We start from the raw sequence: 21,217 nt of genomic DNA on the forward strand, positions 1-21,217 counted from the left end.
AATAATCATATAATCATTTTAATCTAAGTTTGTGAAAATCGGTTCAGTCATCACCGAAAAATTTTAACCGCTACTTCCGGATCCACAAACCAATATAACCGAGAACGGTTTGAATGGCCCTCAACTAAAAAGAGTTATAAATTGGAACAGTTTTGAGCTAATACAATCTATTTTCTATTTTCAGCGCTCATTTCGGGATTCAATGCATAGGACATTGGTCTTACAAGCCAGTAGTTGAACGTTCGAGCTCCGATCTGGAAGGATTCTGAGTATCAGTAGGAACGTAGTACGAGCCATGCAATGATTTTGTACGCTAATAATCGACTGCAAAGTCTGTTGAAACAGAACCAGCAAATTCCACAAAAGAAATGTAATGCCAGGATTTTGCTTTGCTAGATATCCGAAATTAAATAAAAGATTATCATAAGAGATTCCGTAATCACTGAAAAAATTATGTGGGTTACATTTTGATGATTTTGGCAGCTACTTCTAGAATCGAAATCCAGGATCCGGTATAGCCGAAAAGATTTTGAATGACTTTAAACTAACACAATCATTTGATTGGAGTAAGCCTTTGAAAAATTAACGCTCTAGAACAGTGATAAGTTTTTGATCGAGAATCTCTTGTTGTATCTAACGTCTCAATATATTTTATTGCCATATGCCATCGAAAATATGATCAGCCGTTTATGATAAAATTTTCAGTTGTATTACTTAACTACAAATAAGTCAATATTAAAGTTTTTTAAACACGAGTATCACAGAGGAAAACTCATGACGGGTGTTTGTCGTTTTCGTACCCGCGACGACGGTTTTGAGGTAGTAATCGGCTTTTCATTCCTATGACACCTATTGGGTAAATATAAAACACTTGATAAATTTTGTTTAGGCTGTGCAGATGACTGAGCAGGAAGTAAAGTTTTCAGGTTCAGCGCTCAATTCCAGAATCCAGTTCCAATATCATTCAATTCCTGAATATAGTTACAATTCCAGGTTCAGAATTCAGTTCCAGAATCAAGCAATCAGTTCCTGGTTACAGTTTCAAATGGAGGAGGAATATTCTGCTCGTTTGTGCACCGTGTCAGTTTCACTTCAAGCAAGGGTAATTACATCAGCATTCAGCTGCTCGTCGTTTGCATTGGAGCAAAATACCCCGGAAAGTGAACAACGACGGAGAAAATATCACAAATCAGATCACCTTCTAAGGGCAATCAATGATTACTAAAAAGGACAAGAAGGATTATTCAACTGTTGAAACATGCGATTCGGAGGTGAATTTAATCAATTCGATGAATCGTTCATAGTTCGAACTTTTCACCAAACTAGTAAAAACAAAACCAACGTTCAACTACTTTGCGTTCGACAAAAATGTATTGTGTGTATTGTTATGAATGCGTTTTGGTGACTCCAGGTTCTACATATGCATAAAAGTAGAGGAAATTAGTCATATTCACGCCAATTCGTTTATGCCTCTGACAATATCCACACTTATGAAAACACATTTGTTTTTAACACTCATCACTTTTTGGTTCCAGAACGGGAAGTCGGATCCGGACGAAATTCAATTGCAGTGTCTACCCATTTTTGATTAAATTGATTATGTTCAATCTATGAGACCATGAGTCCTTCAAATTGTATCTAAGTTTGTTAAAATTGGTTCGGTCATCTCTGACAAAAGTGTATTCACATTTTTGCGATTGTTTTTACACGTCATCCTGTAATTCTGGATAAATTTCAATAGCAGTCGATCATCACAAGACCGTAAATTTAGGATTGTAAAAATCGTTCAATTCATCTCCGAGAAAACTGAGTGTAATTGTTTGTCACACATACACACACTGCCATTTTCTGATCTCGACGAAATGAGTCGAATGGACGAACACAGAGGCAAAGCAAAGCCTTGGTATTACATTCCTGTAGTGGAATTTGACGTTCTGTTTCAACAGACTTCGCAGCCGATTCAAAGTGTACAGAACCATTGCATGGTTGGTGCTACGATCCTACTGACACTACGAATCCTTCCAGGTCGGGGCTCGAACATACGACCACTGGTTTGTAAGACCAGTGCCCTATGCGTTGAACCGCCAACCCGGGTATGAACACAGAGGTACGCTGTTCAAAAATCTTTTTTCGGCGTTATTGAAGCAAAAAGAGTTGAAAAAAACCATTCGGTGCAGATGAAGCTGGCTAACATTTGTTATTTCGTGATAAGAACAAACCAATATCCTTGAAGTGGGTTTGCATTTGTGGTTGTAAATGTGCTGTCGGAAACCCTTTTTTTTGTTTATCCTCCATTTACCACACCATTAAGTACCAATTGTTCAAACAAGTTACTCATAAGTTTTTATGTAATTTTGGAATTGCTATTTTTGGACAATGAAATTTGAACTGATAAACAAGATAAGTTGTTGAAGGAATATCTATATTTCAGTAGTGATCAACGCGCATTTTTGTTAGATCTAGAGTAGTAAGAGAAACGATTTCACCAAACACTTAGGCAAAATGTTATAACAACAAATAATCATCTTCAATCAATTCAAATGACAAGTAATACTTTACTCGTCATACTTTGACATTATCACTAAGTGAAAATATGTTGTCCCCCCAATTAACCATACTGTCTCAGCAGCGGCCTTCGAAGTTCTATTCTGAATATATTTGGCACGTTGACAGCATGTGAAAAGCACTAGGATTACGGTACCTTCATCTCAGCTCAAGTAGTCATCTCATATACGAAGACCATTAGATAGAGTGAGTTCTCTGTCGGTAGATTGACTCAGATGGTAAGATGAAAATAGGTGCATTCGTTTCGAGTTTTTGCGTTGCTATAACAGCAGTGTTGCTCAATTTTGGTATTGCTTCTTAGAGCCGACGCAAAGATATTGTATCCAATTGTATCACAATTCGTTGATTGAAGGTCGAGTAATTGGCAAAATAACATGGCGAATCTACTAATGAGACGACTAAGGGTACAATGGCCTTACATGTTGAAAACACACGACAGTTCAGACGATTTTTGTCTAACTCTTGAGATGCGCGCGAAGAATGTATCGTTTTTTTGCAGAAATACAGCCATTTTAAATGAACATCAAAACGATATGAAACATCGATGACGTCATGTTTTATGACTCCTAATATGAAATCTGTAACTCAGTTCCCTTTTTGATACGAAAAAGAGCACACAATTGAAGTTTAGCCTTTCCCATATAGCAAGATCATGCAATCATTGTGAAACCGACTTAGCAATCAAGACCCGGGGAATCAAGTGTCATATAACTTTCGATGTAACATTCGATTCAGTTCGTCGAGATCAGCAAATGTCTGTATGTATGATAAACCCGTTCGGGCCGTCAGCAAACATTGTGTGTGTCAGAGAGTGAAGTGTACTGCAGTGGATGATCGTCAATGTGCTTCACATTCAGTTTCAATTGAATTGAATGAAGTTTTACTGCACTGGTTGTAACACATATTGCAACAATACTGCTGCAAAAAAGCGAAAAGTTTTCGCTTTTCTTTTTCAATAGTACCCTCAATTTGACCTATGTATTTGTGATGTAAATAGTACTCAATGTAATATATTTTACCAATTTTTAAAATGAAATGATTTTTAACCAGAATGTATGGTAAAACACGTAGTCACATGTATGAAATCGATGCAAAATAAATTTTTCAGTGTTTGACTTCTGTTTTTTGGACTTTTGGATCCGCCAACCGAAGACCAGTATAACCTCAGTCGGTTTGATTGGCCATCAACTAGCTTTTATGTGTTTTGCATTGTCACTTAACGAGACGATTTGACATTTTAAATTTTAATTGCACTCAAATGCCGAAGCCGAAAGTCAGATTTGATTAAAATTTAATAGTAGCCTTTGGCCTTTCATTTGAATCTAACAAAGCGAAAATCGTATGAGTTATATTCCGGCATTAATTGATGACTACTTTCGGGTTCTCTTCAGCCGGGAATTGAAGACCGGTATAATCTAAGTGAATTTGACTTTCTATAAGTTTTATAAACTAAGAAGTTATACTGATTAGTCACTTCCCATTATTTTGTCGCTCATAGAAACTTAATCTTGAGATTAAAATTTTCTTCAGTAATCTTCAGAACCATAAGGGTCTTTTATTCGAATCCTAGTTTGTGAAAATCGATTTAAAGACACTGCCGAAAGTAAGAACGCAATAAAATCCACGAATTTTCTCGAAGGCTAAAGGGCCATCCATTTGAACTTTGGTTTGCTCAAATTTGTTGAGCCATCTTTAAGAAATGTGAGCGCATTTTGTCCATTTTTTTTTTGCACATATCACCCTGTAATTCCGGAGCCGGAAGTCAGATCGGGAAAGAAAAATGTTGAGATTTCAGGAATTTTCATTTAAATTCAATTTTGTGGAAATCGCAGGGTGGCAAGTGAATTGCCGATTTCAATTTCCCTGTTTTCCCGTTTTTTTTGATAAAAATTCCCGGTTTGTGGAATAGACTCAAATCGCCCTTGTTTAGTTTTTTTAAACATTTTTTGATTCAAACTTTAAACAGATATCCCATGTCAAAAAAGGATGATTGTAATAGGCCCGCTAATTGAGAATTCAAATACTTTACAGTATTGATGATGATGACAGATGACGTTTTGATGTATAAATAGAAAATATTCATTATAACATGTTATATGCAGCAAAGCTAAAGCCTTTTTCAAGTCATTCAGTGGTTTTGGTTACACGTAACCGATTTCTTTCGAGTGCACATGACTGTTTTTATTATTTTTTTGGTATACATATGATTGAAAATAAATCAATAAGAAACAACAATCCCAAAAACGGACGCTTGCCACTCGGAAATAACAAACAACAATCTATGCTTGCAACTTCAAATCATTTTGCACAGAGCTGGAAATCTCAGTTCGGCATGAAAATTATAAACGGCATGACGGCCGAGGATGGCTTTTATCGTATCAAAGAACGCTCTCTACCAACTCTTTACACGATTCAATTAGTACCATCAAAGAGAGACGGATATCATCTCAGCAACAAAACACCGTCATGGTTCATATAACATAGAATGGACACCAGTGCGAAAGCGAATTTCTCTCGATGACCTGTCGCTTATTCTCGTTTTGTAATTCGATTCTATACGAGCAGTGGATAATTGCGATAGAATCATTTTACTATTGCCGCTTATTCTAAATATGTGCATATAACCTTTGAATCTATGAAAATAGCTGTGAATGCTCCAGACCAGGGTTTTGAAATATTGTATATTGTAACCTAGGATGAGAATCATCAAGTCGAATTATCTGCGACAATTATCAACTTGCGATTTTCTCTTGGTAAATTCCTCACAGCGCCGATCATTGCCGGACTGTATATATTTTGTTAAGGACTGTAAAATACTCAGAGTATGAAGTGGAGCGAAGAAATGCAGAAAAATTCCCTCACGGTTCATGCATTGAGAGACAGCAAGTTCTTGTAGCATCTTCTACCAGATTGAAAATGTTGTATACAATGTAGAGAAATATCGAGTCGCTTTCTGCCAATTTATCGGCAATCACCAACACTGATGATGGCACAGCGAATCTAACATAATATCGTCATTGCCAGGGCTTCGGCCAGGGTACAATAAATTGTTATATGTACATATACTGTTTAAAATATTTCACTTGCAAGCACATCTGTTCAATGAACGATACCCTCAGATAAATGATCATGCTGAGATTGTGATGAATATCATAAAACCTATTATTAACAAAGTCCTGTCAGACCAAAAATTTGAATTTAGAATCATTAGATGTACGTATACCTAAGATTTCGCAAAACCGTTCGGCTGCCACGACTTGCTCTTTCAAAACACCAATTTATTTCTAATGTATCTGTTAGTCAATAAACAATGTTTACGTTTTCAATGCGTTGATGGGAAAATAAATCCAATGATAGCTGTTAATATGCACAACATATCGATCTGTTTTTTTTAATAGGATTCTAAATGCTCGTAGAGTAATCAGGACTCAGAACAAATTGGCTCAAATGGAAAAATAATCAGAAAGTAGGAGTTCTTCCGCTGGTTTTAAACCAGTTGTATTTCCAATAGCTTAACAAATTTATCTTCTATGAGAAATCTTTCTACAATTGATCTGATTCTAGCAGATCAAACAATAACATTCAGGGTTTCAATTTAGGCAATGATTAGTTCAATTAGTTATATATTCTACCAGTTTACTAATCGACTAGAATACTATCGAATGTAAACCCTGAAATTGTTTTGGTAAATATAGATATAGCCGTAAATAATTTAAATCATTACTTTATTGAAGTTCCAAAAGCTCAAACTAAATTCAATTCACCTTCATCTACATCAATATCAACGTTCTTGTGATCCTACTAAGGAATAGTTGAAGACCTTTAAAAGAAAATTAAACATAGATTCACTGAACAAATCAATCCATTTTCTAAATCTTTCTAAGATTCTATACTGGTCCTCAGAAACCAGTTTCAATAATTTTATTGAAAATTTTCCCTGTTACCTTGAGATTTTGCAGATGTGTTGAATACTTATTCAGAAATTTAATAAAAATAAAGCATCCAAATTATCCTGTTATTGATAACAACTAAAAAAAAACTCTGCTGCTTCCTGTTTGATTTAAAACTGCCTGCAAACCTCTAAAAATCGTTGGAAGAGACATGGGGTGTTGGCCCAATCCAATGGACAATAAGTTGTTTCAACACTTGTACTAAACATTTCGCTCAAACGCAAAATTCCGTATAGTCTCCTACTTTTCAATTGTTGAAAAAAAAATTATGCTAACAACTGTTACTCATAGGTGAGCTAGTAATATTTTTCCCGATTTTTCACTAAAATTCCCTACTTGTTCCCGGTTTTTCTCGATGAAATCAAATTCCCAACTTTTTCCCGGTCGCTTGCCACCCTGAAATCGCTTCTGCCATATTATAGAAAATATTTGTAACGCAGTTTTTTCAATCTCGACGAACTGAGTCGAATTGTATATGGAGCTCGGCCCTCTGAGCCTTGACTCAAAAATCAGTTTTACAGTGATTGCAAAGCAAAGCCTTTCAGTATAAGAAAAGGCAAAAAATCTAAACCGCACAAAATTTCACATTATTCTTAAATGGATTCGAAGATTTCAAAATTCTTTCTTAAGCATTCTGACGACCACGCAAGTAAACCAATAAAACGAACTTGAACATGAAGTGTTTTTCGAGACAGCATTATCGTTGCGTAATTTTTCATATTGCGGCTAAAACTCTTCGAGAAAGTAAAACTTTACACCGGAAAAAAGTGCGTTTAATTGATGCTTGAAAAATGTCCAAAATATTTGAATATCTTGGAATATTGTTTTACTGAAAAAAGTTTGATGCACTTGTTTTTTTAAATGCAATGTTTCAATTCATTATTGGAGTAAAAACTAATTTTCAAACTTTCAAGCAATATTTGAGAGTTTTTTGGTTCTTTGTTTTTCCACTTGGACACTGCAGCAGTCTAAGAAAAGCTGATTGGATTAGTCTATCCATTTCCATTGAAGTATAATATTCTTATTACGTCTATTGCATTGTACTGCACTGACTTGAAATTGAATATTATTTTGTTTAGTTTAGTACATCAATATCAAGGACATCTTTAACAATAGTTGAAAAAACGCATCAAGTTTTTCCAAGTTGACTTGAAGGGAACTAATAATTGTATTTGTTGTTTTATCATTGCACAATACTAATAGAAAAAGAAACATTTGCTCTTGTTCGAAAAAAAAACCAAAAGAGCTGACACCAAAATTTGATCAGCATCACGTGGTGCAGTGATGCAACCATTGCATCTAGGATTACTCTCAGATAAATATCGCTCAGGAAAAGTTGTCCTTGAAACCCTAGGTTCTACTCTCATACTCCCACGCATTTCCAGTCATGTGATTTAGCAGGAGAAAAAAAAATACACCAACATGTTGTCACACAGCATCGTAACTGGGTGATGCACTTGAAAAGCTGCGGATGCGCTGACGTCAATTTTTCTTCCCCCTGAATCGCAGAAATAAATACGTGATGATTACCTAATCACTAAAAGTCTGGAGTGTATCCAATCGTTGCGAAGTGCTGTATTGTATGCAAAATGAGTCAGTCGCCCTAGTGACGGTCTCACCAACGAAATTACGACCATATTTTCCACCCATACACACTAACGAAACACAACTATTTCAAATGGGGCACTGCTTTTAGGTACCAATTTCTCTTGCTTTGGCACCGACAATTCTTGTCCAACTTCTTTCGTTAATCGCTTGATCGTATAGCTCCCATCGAAAAATAAAAACGCACATCTTTGAATTGAAAAACTCCATAAGTGCCAACTTCCCCCCAACACACATACACACGCACGCTATACTTTCGCACAACACACCACGCGGTCATGAAGAAGTATAATTTGCCATTCTTCTTACTGCACCATTCCGTTTATTTCGGAACCGGTCTAAACAGGTTTATAACACAACGTGTTGTCTGCCCCGGCCGGCGTCCAAAAGCCGGTTATAAAATAGCGCAATTTGGCTTGGCAGCTATATCCGCCCGTTTCTTCAATGAATATCAACTTCAAGTAAATTGTTCCACGAATAAATCAGTAATTAGCAGCATCTACTTACGGTACCTCCCGAAGTTCAACACACTTCACTAGCAAATATTCACTAAATGTTATCACAGGGAAAACTCCTACTTTACGTAACAACGGAAAAAAAATCAATTAAAACAATAGTATATAGTGTTGAACCTATTCAGGAAAAAGAATACTTTTCGCTTGCACAAGACACCAACCTTTTTACAACCGCTGAACGCAAGATCCAACTGTATAGTGATTCTGCTGGTGCCTGAAATTATTTCAACGCTTTCGGTAGCTCGTTATGCCCCCCCCACCAACGTTCGAAACAGTTGGATACAAGTATGTATCAGTCGTAAAACCAGAATAGAAGCCGAAAACCGAATGGGTTGCGTTGTTTTCGTGATATGTTGCGTAGCGAGCACGAAACACACACACACATACTAATACATTTAGCTAGCAAGAAACAACGCTCGGGCGAGCCCGCCAAAGCCGCATACTAGTCAACTGAGGGGCTGGATATGACACTGTACTCACTAACATTATTCGTCGTCGGTATTGGTGAAACGCAACAAGAATTATGTCGCACACCTTCAATACATATTGTCACCCGAACAGTGAGGCCACACAAAATCGAAATGCGCAATTGCAGCCGAAAGTTCGTGACATAGAATTCGAAAAACAAATTGCATAACCGAAACACGAAATCAACGAGCGATGATAGCAGCAGATAACGCATGAGCTAATTTTAGCGACATGTTTTGAAGAATATTTGAACATGTCCTATAATTTCAACGTAGTATAAAATAATTTCGAGATACACTTCACAAATACGATAATTGAAAAGGCTCTACATATTGGCCAAGCTTTGAAGCCCAAAAATTTAAGAATTAATATTCGATAGCATCTCATAGATTTTTTGGAAGAATCTGACTTCTGATCGGTACTCCGAAGTCCCCTAGTGTTATTTATTACCATTCGATTCAGCACATGAGATATATAGATTTTTATATTCACTCAATTTTTTCGGCGATAGCTAAGCCGGTTTCAACAAACTTGAAGGCTACAATTGGGTAGTTGATCCAGTTTGAAGATAACATGGCTCTCATTTTCGATTCCGGAGATATGATGGAATAAGTGACATAACTAACAAACCGCACATTTTCCATCCGCTCAATTTTCTCAATCGGTTTCTATAACTTTAGACTCGCTCGAAAACTATTATTGCGTCATTGAACAAGTTCGATTATCTAATGGTTGACATCTTTAGGCTCGGAGATATAGCAGTATAAGTGTCGTGGTAAACAAACTGCTCGATTTTCTCGTCGATGACTAAACCGATATCAACAATCTTAGTCTCGTTGAAAAGCAATTATCATGGCATTGATCACGTTCAAAGATCAAATTCGATTTCGGAGATATGATGGCGATATAAGTGACGTAACCAACAAACCGTGTTTTTTGTCAGTCTTTATATAGCCTTTGTAACCACTGCGAGAACCGACTTTTGAACCGAGGCCTGGTGGGCCGAGTGTCCTATGAACGGCTTAAGGAGTTACATACCTTCCGGCTCGAGGAAAGAAGCCCAGTCTTTCGATTACTCTAGGAAGTGAAAAACAAATTTATCGTTACATGTGGAAGAATGTACATTGTGCGGATCCTGCCGCAAAACGCTTTTATTTTGCGGTGAGCACAATATCTCAAAAACTAATAAATCAATAAATTCTAAATTTTCAATTGTTGTTCCTAATTATACTATAAATAGTTCATGCGCGGCAATCTTTTTTTCCTTAAAAATAATATAGAAATATCGATTTTTTCTGAAAAAAAACATTGCCAATCAAGCAAAACCCTTTGTTCATGAACTAGTTCTAGTAATTAGAAAGAACACTTGAAAATTTAGAATGATTTGATTTATTTGTTTTTGCGATATCGTTCTCACCGCAGAAAAAATACAAACTCGGTTTTTTGGACCGATTTTCACAAACAAATTCTTACTTCCGGTTCTAGAGTAACGGGGTAGAACATGCAGAAAAAATGGAAACAAATGAACTCGATTTTCTCAGGAATCGCCCAACCGATTTTCTTCAACTTAGATTCAAATTAAAGGCCTTGTAGTCCCATAGCGTGCGATTAAATTTCGTCTGATCCGACTTCCGGTTCGGGAATTACGGAATGAAATGTGCAAAATGAACTAAAAAGGTTTTCTCGATTTTCTCAGACATCACTCAATTTTTTGTAATTTTTTACGGATAAACGGCTTAAGCAAATTTAATCAAACTTTTTTTACATTATAAAGCATCATGTAAAGAATAGAGCTAGCTTCATTTAGAATTGGAACAAACTTTTGCTCATATTGTGGCGCTCCTGGTGGACGGATTTGGAAGTTATTGGCGCCAACGTGTCGGGAATTTAGTCAGCTTCACGTATGATTTTTGACATTCCGCAAATCGACTGTACTTTGTAAACAATCGACATGGAAACCGAAAGAAGGTAGAAAAGAAATATTGACGACGATTCGGAAGCCTCGAGCCAATCGTCGGAGTGGAACTGTCGACCGGAAACTGCGTGGTAAGATTTTGAAGACGATTAAGAGGAATCCTAATCTGTCGGACCGTGATTTGGCCAGAAAATTCGGTACCGCGAGGATAACTCGACTCCGAGAAGGAATCAAATCGTATCGAGCTAGCAAACAGCCAAATCGGACCATAAAACAGAATAGTGTGGTCAAAATTCGTGCTCGGAAACTATATGACCAGATGCTGATCAAGTTCGACGGGACGATGAAACCTATGTCAAGGCTGACTTCGGGCAAATCCCAGATCAAAAATTTTACTTGGCGATGGATGGGGGGGGGGGGGGGGGGGGGTATATTCCAGCCAAATTTAAATTTGTTTTGTCCGACAAATTTGCAAGAAAATTTATGATTTGGTAGGGCATTTGCAGCTGTGGCAAAAACTATACCAAAAAGAGTGTCTCCAAAAACGAATTTTGCCGTTCATTCGATCCCACGGCCATCACGTAATGTTTTGGCCAGATTTGCCAAGCTGTCATTACAACAAAGTCGTTCAATGATGGTATGCAGAGAAAGGGGTCCAGTTTGTTCCGAAAAGTCTTAACCCACTCAACTACCCCCAGTTTCGCCCTATTGAGAAATACTGGGCAATCATGAAGAGGAGATTCAAGGCAAAGGGAGAGGTTGTCAAAGACATCAATCAGATGACGACCTGGTGGAATAAGATAGCTAAAACGATGGACGAAGAAGGTGTGCGCCGCCTGATGAGCCGTGTTACAGGAAAAATTCGAGAATTCCTTCGAAACCGTGACGAATAATTTTATCCGTATTTTTTTATTAAAAGTATGAAGAAAACACTACAATTGTATGAAAAAAGATCTTGAATTCAATTATAAATAACTGAAACACAGGCAATTGTCTTTGTTCCAATTCTATCTGAAGCAAGCTTTATTCAGTTAAATTTCCGTATTTTATACCAAGAATGTATGTTCCCAGTTTGAAAAGTATCGGTTCAGTAGATTTTGCAGGATCGTGTTCACGGACTTCGAAAAATTGGTTTCCAGAAAAAACGCGTTTATTTTATTTTTTCTCAAAAAGTGAGCAAAAATCATTTTCGGTAACTTACACTGAATTATCGATCCCAGGTCCATACATTTTTTGAAATAACATACAAGAAAATGTAAAAAAAATTGTTTATCCCTTACCCCTTAGCTGCTGACCAAACGAACCGATTTCAGTTAGCCGGTTCCTAGCTCCCGGCTCCGGAAGAACCGGAAATAGTAGTCGAAAGGTATGCCCAAACAAACCTTTTTGTTTCTATTTAATATTCAAAGAAAAGTTTGTGTGATGAATCCCTTAGTAATATTAATGAAATCATGAGTTATATGAGAAAAGTACTATAGCACCACTAGGTGGATCAAAACATCGACCACTATTTCCGGTAGTTCCGGAACCGGGAACTGAGAATCGGTATAGCTGAAATCAGTGCGTTTGACCAGCAACTAGCATAGCCTATAAATTGAAACACTATTCTTTTATTTGAATCTAAGTTAAAAAATTGATTGAGCGGTCTCTGAGAAAATCGAGTCACTTGTTCTTTACAGGGTCCGGCACTCGAAGTGTAACCAATTAAAAAGGCCATAAATTCAGTTTGGAAAATTACTTTTACTTAATTCAAAGCACAAAATGTGTAAAAATAATACAAAATTCAGAATCAATTCACTTTTGCTCGATATGACCACTTTTTGCCTTGACTATGGCTTTGAGACGGTCAAAAAACGAATCGCAAGCTGCCCGAATGTGACTTGCAGGTATGTATTTTGGCCCACTCGCGGACAATAACTTTTTTCAGCGCCTCGAGACTGGTGTATCTTTTAGTTCGGACTCTGCTCTCCAAAATGGCCCAAAGAGAATAATCCATTGGATTCGCATCTGGTGAATTCGAGAGCCATTGTGTGGACGTGATGAAGTTCGGAACGTTGTTTTTCAGCCATTCTTGGTTCACTCGAGCTTTGTGAGACGGTGCCAAGTCCTGCTGAAACGTCCATGGTCTGCCACCGAAATGTTTGTCTGCCCACGGCTTCAAAGCAACCTCCAGAATACTTTCCCGATAATATGTCGCATTTACCTTGACGCCAGGCTCGATGAAAACGATTGGAGAGCGCCCATCTGCGGCTACAGCGACCCAAACCATTATCTGTTGCGGGTGCTGCCTCCTGGTGGCCAATCGATGACTCAAATTCTCGTATGAACGGTCGGTCAAGTAAACCCTATCGTTTTGAGAGTTTACGAATTGCTCAATTGGAAAAATTTTCTCGACAGAAAATACAATGTTCGGAAATTGACCGCTTTCGGCCAAACGAAGCAACTCCTTCGCTCTATCAAGTCTAACTTGTTGCTGCTTCGGTGTGAGATCATGCGCCTTTTGGATCTTGTAAGGCTTGACCTTCAGATCATTTTTCAGTATACGGCGGATGCTACGGTCGGATATTGCGGATTTTGCGATGCTACCAGTATTATTGTAATGAGTTATGGTGCGATAAACAAAATTATTCACTTTAAGGTGTTTGAGCTCACGAACAATCGCTGGTTGTGATTTTCCATCTAAATTTAAAGCAATCACACTATTACGTTTTAAATCCATCACTGATTTTTTTTTCGCGTTCACTTTTGGCAAAATGCTTTCTTGCGCTTGTAAACAATCATTTAGCAAATTTCTAGAGAGCTGATGCCCGTGCGTCAGCTGCGCGAGCGGTCTGAAGTTGGTTACACTTCGAGTGCCGGACCCTGTACATTCTACCTCGGTATTTCCGAACCGAAAGCCCGATTCGGGTGACATTCAATTGCAACCTGTGGGATCAAGACACCTTTCATTTGAATCTAAGTATGTGAAAATCGCTCCAGCCATCTCCGATAAAATCGAGTGCACATTTTTGAAACATACACACATACGTACATACACATACACACTGAGATTTTGAGTACTCGAGGAACTGAGTGTCATATGACACTCGGCCTTCCGGACCTCGATTCAAAAGTCGGTTCTCGCAGTGCTTGCAGCGCTTTACAACTAGATTTAGGATAAGTTAGTTCAGGTTAAGTAGATGAAACATGCATAAAAGATACTGATAATACAATATTGAATCAATGAGTAATAAAGCTAGATAGATGTCAACTAAATAACACCATATATGTTAAGAAACAAACTGTATCACTAGAATATTGTAGCTACTGAACAAAAAAAATGTAAACAAAATATGGATAATAAAAATTATTTCAATGCAAAAAAAATTTCGTTCATCTTTGCCTGTGCAGTTGACTGATCAGGTAGGAAAGTAATTGCATCTTAAGCACCTCATTTCGGTTGGTTCAGGTCCAGAGCTCAGTTCCAGAATCGTGTTCCAGTATCAGTTCCTGTATACGGTTTCAGTCCCAGAATCGAGCATTCAGTTCCAGGTTTCAGTTTCAGATGGAGGAGGAATATTCTTCCGTTTTCACCATCTAAGGAAAACCAATATTGTGGAACATCAAAGAGTCTTAATTAATCGGTTCTTCGCAGTGCCTTCATCATTTTTCGCAAAGAATTACCACGATAATTGCTTCTTTTGGTATTAGCAAATCCACATTTTGCATATTGGTTTTGTGCATTGTTTGCAGTGATGCGAGAAATAAATTCTACAGAGTTTATTTTGTGCACCGTACGCAGTGTGACAAGGGTAATTACATCAGTGTTCAGCTGTTCATTGTTAGAATTTGAGAAAATACGCCAAAAATGAACCATGGCAGCAGAGGAGTACCTGTTTTTATGTGCGGTATACCTCTGAAAATGTTCTGTTTCATGACTTAAGAAAATGTCCAAAGAATGTGTAAACGTATTCAAAGCAGATACAAAAAAATTGTATGAACAAATTATCGAACAAAGTCCCCAAAATAGGCTTAAAAACGCACGTCCCCTTAATATTGAGCTGTTTAAAGCAATTCGTTTTCAATAATACTGAATACTCGCTTTCCTTTTTCATAAAAACTCATTTCGCAAAAATGGTTAATTCGCCGAATGCCATTTCGCCGAAAGCCACTTCGAAGAAGGGGTAATTTCGCTGATCCTTCCAAAATAAAGACATATGAAAGACGATTATATTTACGCCCCTTTTGTAGACGTAGTTATCGTAGTTCTGAAATATCTCATATTAAAAAAACGGATAAATCCATTTCCCCGTGTTTATACAGAATGACTACTCTCTTGAATATTATTTTTCCGATTAATTCATGATCCTCGAAAGTAATTGTAGAAATTGGTTTTACCATATTCGAGGAAATTGAGCGAAGTGAGAAAAAATTTCGTTTTATCGGTGAGTCGATTGGTATATTAGCTGTACAACTTTGCTTCCGCCGTTTTTTTTTCCGTATTGTCTGTCGCTAGCGACAACTTTCTCCCATCTTCCCGGCATTTTTCGGATCCCGACTCAAAAAAGGAGTCCTTTTTGACGAAATCCATGAACCATTCCTTTTTTTCCAACTCTTCGAAGGATTGAAAATGTTTATCTGCCAGCCCGTGTGCCATCGAACGGAATAGGTGGAAGTCAGAAGGGGCGACATCTGGGGAGTACGACGGGTGGGGCAAGATTTCCCATTTCAGCGTTTCCAGGTACTTTTTGACCACTTTTGCGACGTGAGGCCGAGCATTGTCGTGTTGGAGGATGACTTTGTCATGTCGCTCTTAATATTGTGGCCGCTTTTCTTTTAGCGCGCGACTAAGGCGCATCAGTTGCGTTCGGTAGCGATCTCTTGTGATGGTTTCACCCGGTTTTAAGAGCTCATAGTAAATCACATCGAGCTGATCCCACCAAATACAAATCATAACCTTGGCGCCGTGAATATTCGGTTTTGCCTTCGACGAAGTAGCATGCCCGGACTTTCCCCATGATTTTCTCTGTTTAGGATTATCGTATCGAACCCACTTTTCATCACCGGTTACGATTCGATGTAAAAACCCCTTACGATTTTGTCTGTGAAGCAGTTGTTCACATACAAATAGACGGCGGTCGATTTCCCTCGGTTTCAACTCGTACGGCACCCAGTTTCCTTCTTTCTCAATCATGCCCAGGGCCTTGAAACGTTTTGAAATGGTTTGCTGACTCACTCCGAACGATTCGGCAAGCTCTTCTTGGGTTTGACACGAATCTTCATCAAGCAATGCTTCTAGTTGTTCATCTTTGAAGGTTTTTTCTGTTCTACCACCATGCCATTTTTAAAACGTTAAAACCACTCCCGACACGTTCTTTTACTCAGAGCAGCATCACCGTAAGTTTCTGAGAGCATTCGATGCGCTTCAGCTGAATTTTTTCGAATTGTAACAGAAAAGTAAAACTTCCCGCAAATGGCGAGAATTTGGCGCGTAAACAGACTTTTTCGAGCGTGAATAATACGCGAACAAGAACCATTGTCACTGAAACGGCGATGACAATTCGTTAGGCACTATACACACTCACTTTAAAGGCATTATCATCTATGTATTTTGACCAGCCTCAGCCGGTACAGCCACCTATCGGAAAGCGGCGGAAGCAAAGTTGTACACCTGATTTGTTTTTAACGTGTGCACAGATAAAACTTTGATACATACGAGTGAATTGGAGAAGATGTCGCTTGAAGTGACCGATTGTGAGAGACAGAAAACTACAAGTTCCAGAGCATCGTCTGTAAGCCACGTGGCAGTGGCTTCAATGAACACCTACGCTTCGCTGGATATTGATAACAATCCGGATGCCGCTCCGAAATATCTGGATAATGCTACTTGGAAAACAGTGACAAAAAAAATAAGCTTCCACCGTTGATGGTTGCCAATGCGGATTATCACTCATTGCGGAAAGCATTAACATTCACTGAATGTTACACCAACATTCAAGTTATGCAACTTTGGGACCAAGCTGCTTTGCAACTCACAGGGCGAGTATGAGCTGGTTTCGAAACAGCTCCAGGAAACGAAAGCTGAATTTTTCACTCATGACAAGCCGAGTGAAAAACCATACAAAGTTGTGCTGAGAGGACTTCCGTTAGTCAGCGAAGAGTCGCTGATGGACACCTTATCAGATCTTGGAAATTCATCGAATGAAATGTCGAGAAGAGGATAAACGCACGTACAGAGATGCATTGTACCTAATTCACTTCAAGAGAAGTACGACCACATTGAAGCAGCTTAAGGAACTGAAGACCACCGATCATATCATCGTGAAATGGGAAACCTATCGCAACAAAGGCAGAGATCTCGGAATTGCCACATGGTTAGCCGTTGCAACCGCTGCGGATCGAATCATACTACCAACGAGTGTGTAGATGAAGAGGAATCTACCTCTCGCTGTGCGAACGGCGATGGACCCCACGAAGCAACTGAGCGTACTTGCCCGAAACGTGCTGAGTTCCTGAAAACAAGGAAACAAGCTGCACCTCAGCGACAACCGACGAAGAGAAAAGGTTTCACCAGGATCACCTGCACCGCCATTGGATCCAGTGCATTTCTCCAAGCTGAATAATCTACCGAATCCTATCTTCCCGCCACATGGTTTCAAAACTACTGATGATGGCCCTGCTGTAAACTGTACTTCGCTATTTACTTCTGTGGAAGTAAAGATGTCCTTCTCAATACCGAACTACGTCATCATTCGCCTGGATCGAACCCACTCTAGGGGCGATGAAGGTGTGAAGTTTCCTGTGCTTCCTAGCCTTGGTACGAAATTCATCGAGTCGCTAGGAGTTGAATTGGATACGACTATCGGAAAGATAAAATTCATCGCAGCATACTGCCCTAGACAGTGCTCACCGAACCAAGAAACTCAATCACAACTAAGAAATGATCTGTTTACAAGAGGATGAAATAAATTCATTATCGCCGGTGATATCAATGCCAGACATCAAGCCTGGGGAAATTCCAGAAATAATCGAAATGGAGCGACATGCTGAACGACGACCTTCAAAACGGTTACTAAACTATCCTGAGTCCGGACAGTTCAACGTATGTTGCCAGATCAGGGACGTGCTCCATCATCGACCTGTTTATCACCAATCTTGCTGAGAATATCTCTCATCCTGTCATCATTGAAGACCTCCGTTCCGACCACTATCCTGTTGTGGTGGAAGTTGGATCCGGTGTTGAAACCCAGCAATGTAGTCGGCGTGATTGTCATCATGTCGACTGGTCAGCATTCAGCAGCAGTGTCGACAACAACATTAACTACGATCGGAATTCAGAATCAGCAGAGAACATCGACAGACAACTTGATGAAGTTGGACGTGCCATCGCCAGAGCTCGTGAACTAAACAAAAGAGAAATACCAATAGTCCGTAAATCTATCACCATTGATTCTACCACTCAAACATTAATTAAGTTAAGAAATATTTATCGAAGGCAGTGCCAGAGAACAGGAATCAGGGGAAAGAAAACTTCAGCTAATAATCTCACTAATATTATTAGGCAAACAATGAACGATATCAAAAACAGGGAACTCTCAGACTACATCAGTATGTTAGATAAACCTTTTTGGAAATTGTCTAAACTTATGAAAAACAAACCGAAACTGATACCACCTCTTCGTCTGGATGACTGTTTGCTCATAACACCGGTTGAAAAAGCTACTGCTTTATGTTAACATTGAAATTTCCGAAATCGAAAACAAAATTTTGATGCCAAAAGGCTTAGAATTGCATAAAACGTCGAGTTATAGTGTCATCTCGAAAAATTTTTTTTTTTTGGAAAAATCGACTTTTTAGGACTGAAAAAATATCTAAAGTTTTCTAAGTCTCAGAAAGTCGATTTTTTCGAAATTTTTTTTTGAAATAACACTAAATCTCGACGTTTCATGCAATTTTAAGATTTTTGGCATCAAAAAAAATTTTCAATTTTCACCCCTTACCCATGTCCGATTTAGCTCAAATTTTGCATGAGGACTTTTTTCGAGGTGCTTAAACTTTTGAACAGTAGCGCTTTACGAAATTAGAGGTGATCCCAAAATATTGGCACCCTTGTATGTATAAGAGCGGTAAAAATCAACGTGTTTTGTCGGTTACGTCACTTATACCATCATATCTCCGGAACAAAAAGTCACAGCCGTTTGATCTTTGAACTTGATCAATGGCCCGACAGTAGCTTTCAAACGAGCATAAGTTTGTTCGAATCAGTTCAGCCATCTCTGAGAAAATTGAGCGCGTATAAATATCTTCGAAAAGTGCACACACACATACACACACAGAGACATTTTCCGATCTCGTCGAACTGAGTCGAATGGTATATAACACTATGGGTCTCCGAGGCTCCGTTCGAAAGTCGGTTTTTCCAACAATTCCAATACCATTCTAATTCTATAGAGAAAGGCAAAACCTGGAAAGGATCCCACCTGTCCGAAGAACTATAGTCCGATCAACCTCCTATCTGCACTGTCCAAAATGTTCGAAAAAACAATCCTGTCCCGTTTGTTAGAGTTTGCAGACATTGTCTAAATTGTCACCTCAAAACAAACTAGCTGTTTATCGGCAAATAGTTTTTCCAGTCATTGAGTATGCAGTCACAGTTTGGAAAAATTGTGCAAAATGCCACAAGAACAAGCTCCAAGTCATTCAAAACAATTTTTTTTAATGATTCTGAATCTACTTCCATGGACTAGAACTTCTCATGTACATACAATTGCTGAGCAACTGACAATCTAGCAGAAATTTGAAAACACACACAACACAATATACTATTTCAAGGATATGAATCCAATACATGAAATAAAAGTCACTAACAATGCAGGACTAGAACAATAAGAAATACAACTAAATTTAGACTAAATAGTAAATACCATAGATGTAAAGTTATAAACTGTATCACTAAAATATTGTAGCCACTGTGTATAAATGATGACAAAAATGGATAATAAATAAACTATTTAATGTAAAAATAAAATGAAGTTCCAATCAAAAGTCGGATTTTCCCAGCAGCCACGAGAGAACTTCAATAGAATAAGTGCATAATAAAAATAATCATGTGTGATTAACAGAAGCTTCCCGCATACGCATGACTGCCCGATGGCTGACTAAACGCTGCCAGCTGGAAAAAGATGGCTGGCAGACATTCTGGTGACCGACTGCCTCGCCGCTGCCAGATATACAACTCAAACGATACAACCGTATCCACCAGGATTTTTCCACATTGAAATCTTTGACATTTTCAGCGAAGGTGAGAATATGAAAACGCTCGGCTAACTTAGATACAGGCGACTTTGTTTTGTCAAATTGGATTTGATAACCGTCACTGAATCAATTTTGGTAGCCGTCTGGTGGCCGTGGCTGCCCAGGGAGCCAAAACGCTATGCGAATGAAACAGGAACCAAGGTTATTCTATTTTTTTTTACCGCAGTTAGAAAGTCGGTTTTCACAGAGATAGCATAGTTTTTCTATATGAGAAAGATAAAAAACCAATCTGCGTATTCTAATAAATAACCGATTTTCTTACCTCGTATCCGTAATCGTTCACAATGTAAAATTTATGATGCGTCTTTAAATCAAAACCATATGCATCGACCGTTTACCTTTAATTATAAACGCAGTAAGATCTCTTCTACGGCAATAACCGGTAACCGGATGAAGGATAACACTGTAAAAAGGCTTGCTTACACGCCAGTGTAACGTAATGTGGAAAATCTCAAATTTATGTTGTCGTGATAAACGGTACAAATCGCCATTCACCTGTAAAATTGCAACATTCAGTAGAATGAAACGGAATGCATAAGAACAAATAAAACCAAAAACTTGTTTTACTTTCCACTGTACACTCCCATTTCCATCAATATAACTGTATTTTTTATTGTATTTATTTATACTAACCTCCAAAAAACATTTGCAAAAAAAAAACCATCCATCGTAAATTGGCGAAAGAGAATGTGTAGCGGTAAAATGTGCATCCTCGGAGGCTGCACTGGTATTTGCTACAGTATCAGACAAGTGCCATATGTAGTTCAAGTTCATGGACTACGCCAATTTTTGTTTATATGCTTTTGACGTTGTCATGGATGCAGGTAATGTTAACATCGTTGGAATCAGGTGAGAATAAGTATATAAGGTTGCAACGCGTTGGGGCACATAATCATGTTTGCTTC

General features: G+C 38.3%; 1 protein-coding gene across 3 annotated transcripts in view; it reads right to left on the reverse strand.

Moving 5' to 3' along the window:
• The window catches only part of LOC131434570 (arginine kinase 1), a 243,705-nt gene that overhangs the window by 40,688 nt on the left and 181,800 nt on the right, over nucleotides 1–21,217 (reverse strand). Inside the window, exon 1 of one of the 3 annotated variants that reach the window (XM_058601406.1) lies at nucleotides 8,797–8,951. The exons of the other annotated variants lie outside the window; for them this stretch is intronic. The gene's annotated coding sequence lies outside the window, so the exon portion shown is untranslated. Of the gene's footprint in view, nucleotides 1–8,796; nucleotides 8,952–21,217 lie in introns of those variants that run through there. 3 annotated transcript variants of the gene reach the window in all.

Source organism: Malaya genurostris, chromosome 3 (genome assembly GCF_030247185.1).
Source record: "Malaya genurostris strain Urasoe2022 chromosome 3, Malgen_1.1, whole genome shotgun sequence".
Taxonomy (NCBI): domain Eukaryota; kingdom Metazoa; phylum Arthropoda; class Insecta; order Diptera; family Culicidae; genus Malaya; species Malaya genurostris.